Here is a 10,181-nt window from a genome sequence, read left to right on the forward strand (position 1 = left end):
GAGCTGGAAGGAACTTATTCAAACATTATATGAACCATGATGCAGCAAAACTGGTCTACTCTCTATCCCCAAACAGGTCCTACACTTTCCCACTTCTTATACCTTGGGTATACCTTATGCCTCTGCACTTCCACTCTCCAAAGCTCTCTTGCTCCATCTACCTACACATAAAACTCCATTTCCCTCCTATGACCTGGAGCAGTTTAAACACATTGAAATGATTTTCCCTTTCATATCATTTTCCCTCTTGTGGAAGAAAGCAGACACATATTACAGAAACTTACCAAGGAGGTGCATTATTGAGAAAAATCCCATTTCTTTGAGTAGCTCAAAACTCTGGAATGTCATTGTCTTCTTTCTGTCTCAGGAATATTCCACCTAAGTTCCTTGATGAATAAAATTTCTGTGTTGAACAGGTATTTCCACAAAGCTTGAGTTAATGTACTTTGTGTTTAACTATTTAACCTATTCCACAGTATCAATGATCATATCAACACTTCCAGCTTACTTGATGCATTTCTTACCCCTATCTCTTATCTTCCTGTGTTGAGACTCTAGATCCTTTCTACGAATAACTCTATCTTAGCTTATGGTTAGTAAACACATTTTCATCTTCTGCCTATAATCAGATTAATTACATTTAGCCCATATCATAGAACGGTTCTGGTATCCATACATCTTCAGTATGCTAGAGATTTTCATATTCAAAATGAGCTAAAACTGTCTCAGAGCACTGACTTAGAAAAACTGTTTCTTGGAATTTGGAGCAGACAACTGGGCAACTCAATTGCTTCACATGAAAGGGTAGTACCACAAAGGGATGGTATGTTATACTTACAATGTATAAAACATAATCCCTGCCCTCAAGAAGTTTATATGCTAGTAGAGGGGATATGAAATTGACATAAATTACTAGAAAAAAGGGTAAAATATGATAAGAGCCTGTGATAAGGACCATTATCTACTAGGGTTCTACTCTCCCTTTTATCACCCTCCCCCCAAATGGGATAGCCTAGTTTTACCCCCAAAAAGCAATAGAGCTATCTCTAGGACCGTACGGAGGCTCACATTGTACCTATCTTGATAAGGCTTCCTGGTAGCCTCTGACCGGTAGATGTCAGGGCTTGTAAAAGACCTACTTCCATGGGATCAGGGTCCCTTCGAACTTAGTGGATTGGATGACCTAAGACTTTGAGAATCACTACTCCCTGCCTTGCTAATCAAAAAAATTTCCATATGTAAATAAAGCAGGAGTCTACATGAACTAACTATAATTGTTGAGTATCCTTTTTGCATTATGGTTCTGTATTCCTCCTTTTGTTAACTGCTAAACAACTTATGAATGTCTCATTTTGTTACAACATTGAAGCCAAATAAACAGGGTAGGTATTGGCCCCAGTCAAGCCTGCCTAAGACAGGCCCATACGGGCCATACAAATTAAGTCCTGGGGGGTTTCAGAAGAGTGATTGATTCTAAAGAAGGGGGAAAAGGGTAGAGGATACTTTAATCCCCTCCCCTCTTCCCAATGACCTCCTGGTTCTTATTTACTCACATTCTTTAGGCCTAGGTTCACAATGGGATATTTTCTGTAAGTGACTTCAGAGTCAAAAGGGTCAGAGTCCAGAGTATAGCCAGCCCTGTTATTTTGTGGGTGAGGGAACTGTAAAATGAGGCCCAGAGAGAACGGCCTTGCAAAAGTTCTCATGTAATTAGCAGAGCTGGCATTGGATCTTATGGGGAGGCAGTCTGGTGTTGACCCTAAATATGGACTAGATGAAGGAATGAAAGAACAAACTGATGAATGAATGAAAAGCATTTAATTGGTGATAACTAAATCTAGGGACTAAGCACAATGCTAGACACTGGGTATATAATAGAAAATCCAAGTGTCCCTACCCTCAGGAACCTTGTATTCTAATAGGCAAGTGATGGCTTGGAAAGGGAGTTTTGGTCTATCAATGGTGGGTAGAACCATAGGGCAACTGATTGTCATATCCTTTCCAGAAGCAATGGTAGAAAGTAGGAGTGGAGTTTGGGAGAAATATCACAAACACAATGGGAAAGTGAATATTTTTGGCAAAGCAGCTGCTTCCTGGAAGTCCCTTTCTCCCTTTATAGGGTTCTCATAAAGTTCCCCTTAGGTTAGCTCATTGCTGGGCTTTGAAGGTCAGTGCTTCAGTGTTGTTCAGGCTGGCATTCTTCAATATCCCATGAGGGTCATCATCCCTGGAGCTGCCTTTTCTCCAGGGGCTAAATATGCTATCTCTTACTAATCTAGTCTCTCTCTGTTCCCAGCTGGATGCACTGTCTGCTACCATCTAATCTTTTAGATGACATGGTGATTGTAGGTTGGGGTGAGGGGAGGTCAGGAAGAGCCCTCCCTTCCTTGTTCACACCTAGTTTGTGCTTTTTATTGATTGATGGACATTACAAATGTCTCTTTTTTTTTTTTTTGCGGGGCAGTGGGGGTTAAGTGACTTGCCCACGGTCACACAGCTAGTAAGTGTCAAGTGTCTGAGGCCGGATTTGAACTCAGGAACTCCTGAATCCAGGGCCGGTGCTTTATCCACTGCGCCACCTAGCCGCCCCACAAATGTCTCTTAAGAACTCTGAGCAACACAATTACCAACAAAAATTCCAGAGGATCAGTGATTAAGCAAGTTACCTACTGAGGGGGATGGACTCATTATGTAGATTGAGACATTTTTTGGACGGATCAATGCAGAAATTTGTTTTCTTTGACTACGTATATTTGTTATAAGGATTTTCTTTTTCTTTTCTTTTCCCCAATGGGATAGGAGGTGGAAAGAAAATAGATTTTTGTTCATTGAAAAAATATAAAATAAAACAAATACAAAAATGTATATTTTGCCTCTCTAATTAAGAGACTAAATGACTACCCCTTGTGGGCAGGGGCCATGCCATATGTTCCTATTCTTTAGCAACAAGTAACACAATCTTCTTATATGAAATAATTGCTCTTGAACATCATATACACCTCTATCCTTATTCCATCCCTATTCCCTCTACCTTCAGAAGGGTTAAAATTTTGTGTATGGCTATAACAAAATGCTGTAATAAAGGAAAAAGATTCCTGTTGACCCACAAGGATTCAAAACAGAAAAAGGAGGCAACAGAGTTGCTGATAAACTGCAGGATTGTTTGTCTAGGGAACCTCTGGATGCTTTTGAAAACAGAATGTCTTCAGGATAAGAAAAAGGACTTGTGTCAATATTATATCAAATGGGGAACAATACTTGGTAAAGAGAAGAAATCAGAGTTGTTTGATCAAGGATATAAAAATCATGGTGATTTTAGGGGAATTTTGTACTCTCTTGAACAACCTGCATGCATGGATTTAGCCTATACATGCATGCATTCTAGGAATAGCTAGGTGTTATAGTGGTTAGAGCTCAGGGCCTGGAGGCAGGAAGACTCATCTTCTTGAGTTCAAATCTGGCCTCAGATACTTATTAGCTGTGTGACCCTGGGCAAGTCACTTATCCCTGTTTGCCTCAGTTTCCTCATCTGTAAAATGAGCTGGAGAAGGAAATGGCAAACCACTCCAATATCTTTACCAAGAAAACCCCAAATGGGGTCATGAAGAGTTGAACATGACTGAAAAATGATTCTGGCTATTGCATGTGACAATCAATAAACTTTTTATTAACTTGAGATAGTTTCTGCCTCCTGATGTTTACTACCAAACATTCTCTACTCTCCTCCCTCTCCACACAAGGCTCTCCTCCCTACCATGCCATGGCTATAAAGACTATGATGGGGCTTATATCTCTTCCCATCAAGTTTGGCTCCTCTTTGTTGCTACATTCAAAAGCATGGGAGTTTTGGTGACAGTTCCTACTGACTGGTTTGGACCATTCGGAAGATTAAAGAAAGAGAGGGGTAACAGAAGCCTGCCTTAGAGTGACCAGCCTTTCCTTACATGGAAAGATGACCACTTGTTTTATGGGGCATGATGCCTTTGAGGATGTGGACAGTTTGGGGAGTTGCTTTTTTAAAAAAAAATTTTAATTTTTATTTATTTATTTATTTTTTAGTGAGGCAATTGGGGTTAAGTGACTTGCCCAGGGTCACACAGCTAGTAAGTGTTAAGTGTCTGAGGCCGGATTTGAACTCAGGTACTCCTGACTCCAGGGCCAGTGCTCTATCCACTGCACCATCTAGCTGCCCCATGGGAGTTGCTTTTTAAAATATAACTCCTCCTCACAAACTGAAAGAAAGCATGGTGAGGGAGAAGAGTACCAGTGAATCCCAATGTCCATTGCAGGTATGGGATATTAGAATTTAGAGCTACCCTAATTTTATAGATGAGGGAAAAGGCCCAGGGAATAAAGTGACTTGCACACTCAAGGCTCTAAGTCCAAAGCCAGCCCTCTTCCTATGAAATCATATGGATTCCAAGGTCTGCTGAGGATAATACTTGGAGAAAATGATGGGTTCCTTTCTTCCCTCGCACCTTTGCAGGTAGCCTGTTTTGTCTTTTCTCTCTGCCTCCATCCTCTTCTTGAGTGCATAGGGCACTGTTGATGTTATACCATGGAACTGCTAAATTATACTCTAGGCCCAGCTGGCCCATCTATTTCAGGAAGGAAGTTTCATTTTCACAGAGGTCTTTGAGAAAAGCTTGTGAGTAGAAGCAGATGCCCAGAGATGCAGTGGCCCTGAAAAGTAATATTTCATCCTCTGAAGAGGGAAGGAAACAGAATAGGTTGGCTCAGCAATGCCACATTATCCAGGCATTGGGAGAGAACCTTAGTCTCTGTGGCCCCTGCTTGTCTGCTTGCTTTTCTTTAGCATTGAATTTCCATTTCCAGTAAAAAAAAAAACCCCAAAATTTGAAACCACGAGGGCTTGGTGGACAGAAGCTCATCTTCCCTCCTGTTGTCACTGCCTCATTTGCTACTGCTAAGTCAGCCCCTGCAGGCTTTTGTTCAATTAAGATATCTTGTGCCTGATGCATTGTGCTCACGGTGGGGTGCAAGGATTTGGTAATACTTGATATGTGAGCTTCTTTTTTGTCTCTGTTTATTAACTTCAGTTTTGAACAAGGATAACAATAGACTAGGAACCACTGGGATATAAAAAAATAAAGCATTAAGGAAGGGAGCTATTCTACTGTGTTAATTCAACAAATACTGATTAAGCACCTACTATGTGCAAGAGACCAATGTTAGAAGTTTGTTGGAATGAGGGGTGGGGTATATATAGATACAAAGAGTTGAACAACTCCCTCGCTCCCCAAGGAATTCACAATTTAGTAGCAGAGAACAGACAGTTATGCAAATAAGCATAATATATAATGGAGAAGTGCTTAAGATAGAGGTACATGATTGGGGACACTACGGGAGACTTCCTCTAGGAGGTGGCATTGGGTCTCCATCTTATGGGATTTCAACAAGCAGAAATGCAGGTAAGAGCATTTCAGGTCTAGGGAATTGGAGCAAAGGTAAAGATACCAAAACATGGTTCTTAGCAAGTCAGGTAAAGAGTTCAGTATGAAATGGATCATAGAGTTTTTGGAAAGTAGTAGTATGAAACAAGGAAAACTTTTTTTTAGCTCTTACAAAGAAATATTTACTGTATTTCAAAGGTATAATCACAAATATACAAACTTATTCCTCAATATGTGGGGCTTAATCTCCTCTTTATTTGCACTAATTCAGCCTCTGGATAAGGGAAAGGGGTTAGATTCATAGCTCAGTTCAATTCTTGTGGATGTTGTTGTTCAGTCATGACCAACTCTTCATGACCCCATTTGGTTTTCTTGGCAAAGATACTAGAGTGGTTTGCCATTTCATTCTTCAGTTCATTTTACATATGAGGAAACTGAGGCAAACAGGGTTAAGGGATTTGTCCAAGGGTACATAGCCAGTAAGTGTCTGAGGCCACATTTGAACTCAGGTCTTCCTGACTCCAAGCCCATGGCTCTATCAACTGTACCACCTAGCTGCTCCTATAGAGCAGGGCTTCTTAAACTTTTTCCACTCTTTTTCTGGATGTGGAGAACATTTTCCATCATGAATCTTTTGGAATTGTCTTGGATCATTGTATTGAGGAGAACAGCTAAGTCGTTCATAGTTGATCATCGAACAGCATTGCTGTTACTGTATATAATGTTCTTACTCACTTCACTCAGCATCAGTCCACTTAAGTCTTTCCAGGTTTCTCTGAAATCCACCAGCTCATCATTTCTTACAGCACAATAGTATTCCATTACATTCATATACTACAACTTGTGCAGTCATTTCCTAATTGATGTGCATCCCTTCGATTTCCAATTCTTTGCCACCACAAAGAGAGCTGCTATAAATGTTTTTGTACATGTGGGTCCTTTTCCATTTTTTATGATCTTTTTGGAATACAGACCTAGGAGTGGTATTGCTGGGTCAAAGGGTATGCACAGTTTTATAGCCCTTTGGGCATAGTTCTAAATCCTCTCCAAAATGATGGAATCAGTGTGTGAGACTCTTTGCTTCAAGGAACAGGGGGAGCTATGTGAAAGGACAATGCTTGAGCCTTCCCAGGATTCTAGAGAACTTTCCAGAATGGTTATATGGATTTAGTGGGTATAGGGCATGGCATTGATGTGGCACCTGTTAAGGGCTAAAATTCTAGCTATTCTGTCTAAAATATCTAATGAATGGTCGCCAATAAATTATAAGCTTCAGCAAGAGTTAGGCTTTTAAGCATTTATTAAGGAGAATAAGAATTTGGTAAAGAGAGAGAAAGGTCTACATTCATCTATCTATTAAAGAGAGAGCACGTTTCTAGCTCCTCTCTCCACCAGAGTCCCCAGGAAAGAGTGAGTCAGAGCGTCCAGCTCTTCCTTCTTCCTCCCACTAGCAAACGTCCCTTCCTGATGCCAAAGACAAGACGCATGTTCTTGCCCTCAAAGACCTTCCTTTCGTGGCGGGACTCTTCTACAGTAAGTCTTCAGCAGGTGGCGTCATTCCAATCGTTACACACCTATGTACTCTTTACTATCTATGCTGTTTCATTCACCTCAACCTATACCTCCCTCTCACTGGCAGTTCTAAGAGGTTTTCTCAGAGGGTAAGCCAGCCAATAATACCACACGGTTCATCCTGGTGTGCTCCCCAGAATACACTCCTACTACTCACCATAATTGCTCTTGAGCCCTAAACTGAGCTTTTCATTTACAGAAATCAATCACAGTAACTCCATTAAGTCTTTTTTCCCCCCAAGAACTGATTTTATTTGGGTAGGTAACTGACTGAGGGAGTCTCATTTGTAACCAAGATGGAATTCACAGTATGGTGTAACATTCACACTTTAAAAATATATCTGTATATACAGGGATTTGTAAATCAATGTAAACATACATTGGTTTCCAAGGTCTTGTTTTCATTCCCTTCTCCCTTCTCCTTCCCCTAACTCCACTCCTCCCACGCCCTGCCCAAATTCAGCAAGGCCAACCTGTCAAAAATAATTTAAAATACCAGTTAATACCAGTTAAACCATTTAAGTCTGACAAAAGCATCATGTATCACTGGAGAGTATTACTGAAGGAAAACAGTTTTGATTTTAGATAATATTGGATTATTTGAAACTTATTTTTCAGTAAAAGTAGGCACTGATTTTTTTTAAGTGAGGTAATTGGGGTTAAGTGACTTGCCCAGGGTCACACAGCTAGTTAAATATTAAGTGTCTGAGGCCAGATTTGAACTCAGGTACTCCTGACTCCAGGGCCAGTGCTCTATCCACTGCACCATCTAGCTGCCCCAGGCACTGATTTTTGAAAGGAAATTTACTCTTCACAGATAACTATTCAGCCAATATGGCTGGTTAACATGTTCACTAGTATAAAGTAAAATCCACTGCAGTAACAACTGATTTAATCAAATATGTACAGTTAGATTATAATTGGTTTTGCAATACTTATATGAGAAGTCTCTGTAATTTTTAATCCATACTGTAGGAGGTCCATTAGAGTTCAAATTCACCACCCTGTTCATTTTCTGTACTGTAGCTGTCTAGCATTATACAAGGTACCCTGCTGTTTAACTATTTTGTCATTTAAACTATACTTCAAAGTTAAGTGATTTTTAAAAAAACAATGAAAAAAAATTGTTTTTGATTAAAAAAAAAAGGAGTAAGGAAGAGAAGAGGCATCATGTTATCTCATCCAAGCTGTACATCCCAATCCTCCCACAGGAGGCATGCTAAGTGGGGGGATGGGAGGTGGCAATAGGGGTTGCCCACTTTGGGGCACAGCTGTGGGAGGGTAACTGCTAAGTAGCATTCCAACCCTGGAAGAAGGTGGGGAGGGACAGCATAAGTTGGAGGCAATTGTGGAGGTGGAAAGTTGGGGTTGTATGTTGGTGGGAGAGGATATCTAAAGGCTGATGGGGGATGTTGGATAGTGGAAATGATGCTGGGGGAGGTGGGATAGCCAGTGGGAGTTAGGAAGATATATGTGAGGATGCTATGGCAAGTGACTGGGTGGTCCATATGCTGAAAGCAGAGCTTCATAGGTTCTTCTGTCTTTATCACAGAAGTTCTGACATGCAGGAATTTATAGTTGATGTTCCAGTGGATGAGGGGCTGGTGTCCAGGGGCTGGGACTTTTGGTACTTTTGGTAGATCTCCAGCCTCCACTGTGCTGGTCTGCTTACCTTCTCCCATTGAAACTGCAGGTGTGAGGGTTAGTTTATGTTCCGGAGGTAGATGTATAGATAGTATTGGTGGGGGTGTAGTCTTAATTTTGAGGGGTTTAGATAGTGGTCATTCTGCTTCCTTTTTGTCTTCTTTAGGAGAAACAACCATTGATTGTTTAATCTGCCTTAGGAGATGGTTTCTTAGATTGTTATACTTGCTGCTGTTGCTACTACTGTGCTGTCTGCTAGGACCCCTGTTGTGGCTATGACTCTTCAGAACTTTGAGATTGCTGTGACTGTTGAACTGAGGGCACTTGAGGTGCCCTCAACTGAAAAGATGGTGGTTGCTGCAATTGATGAGAAGTATGATGGGACATCTGCTGTTTTCCTTGTGAATAGAGACCCAGGATCTGGTGGCAAATGTCTTCTAGAACATCAACAAGTACATTTTGAACAAACTATTCCCACCATCTCTGTACATTGGTTTTGATGTCCATTCCTGTACTTCAGATTTGCATAAACAGCCTGCCAAGAATATGACTGGGACTGCTATGATCTCAGATTCCCATTATAGTGATAATGTAGTCCACAAGCTGTCATTTACAAATGTCCATGCCATTTGAACCAATTTTTGAATTTTGTTTTTATTACCTTTGAACTGTTTGACATATTTGAGGAGGATTTGGTAGGGATATTCCACTTGCAAATCAAACTTTATGGTCTGTAATAAGATCTTTTCCAGAACCATAACTTCTTCCTTTGGATCATCTCCAAACTGACCAAACTGTAAATTATGTACTAAGCTATGAGCTGTTTTGTTAACATCTTTACATTTTTTTAAAGTTTCTTCTACTTTCCCTGCCAAAAAGAGACCACCCACTCCTGTAACATATCTTGGAAATTGAATGAAACATATAGAAGGGATTAAAATAAATTATTCCCATAGTCTGGGTATCATTGTGCAGTCCCAAACGTGTTCGATGAACCTAGAACCATCTCAGTGGTACTGGACCTTGGTAGCTGGATCTAGTCCTTCTAAGCATGGAGGTGTGTGTCATGTCTTTTTAATTGCAGTACCAGCATGGTTTTATGTGTTCCAGGTTTGCTAAAGTTACTGAAGTGCTGGCATTTTCTTTATTCTCCTTCATTAATTGAAGTAAACTTGTCACCACATTAAGACCTCCCAAGGTCACCTCTCATTGCCCAGGATGAAATGGCTGCAAGGTGCTAGGAAGCACAGAGCTCTATTTTGGGGAAATGTCAACCATTAAGTCTTTTTTTTCCCTTTTTTTTGCAGGGCAATGAGGGTTAAGTGACTTGCCCAGGGTCACACAGCTAGTAAGTCTCAAGTGTCTGAGACCAGATTTGAACTCAGGTCTTCCTGAATCCAGGGCTGGTGTCTATCCACTGGGCCACCTAGCTGCCCCAACCATTAAGTCTTAAATAGAAAACATTTACTAAATGAGAAGGCAAAAGCAAGAATAATAAAAAATGACATTTATTCAACAGAAGGCAAAAATAGGAATAATCAAAACATAACA

At 40.6% G+C, this 10,181-nt stretch overlaps 1 pseudogene; it reads right to left on the bottom strand.

Annotated features, from left to right (window-relative positions):
- Positions 1 to 8,159: 8,159 nt before the first annotated feature.
- On the bottom strand, positions 8,160 to 9,788 carry LOC122752624 (annotated as a pseudogene).
- Between the last annotated feature and the right edge of the window lie 393 nt (positions 9,789 to 10,181).

Source organism: Dromiciops gliroides, chromosome 4 (assembly GCF_019393635.1).
Source record: "Dromiciops gliroides isolate mDroGli1 chromosome 4, mDroGli1.pri, whole genome shotgun sequence".
Taxonomy (NCBI): domain Eukaryota; kingdom Metazoa; phylum Chordata; class Mammalia; order Microbiotheria; family Microbiotheriidae; genus Dromiciops; species Dromiciops gliroides.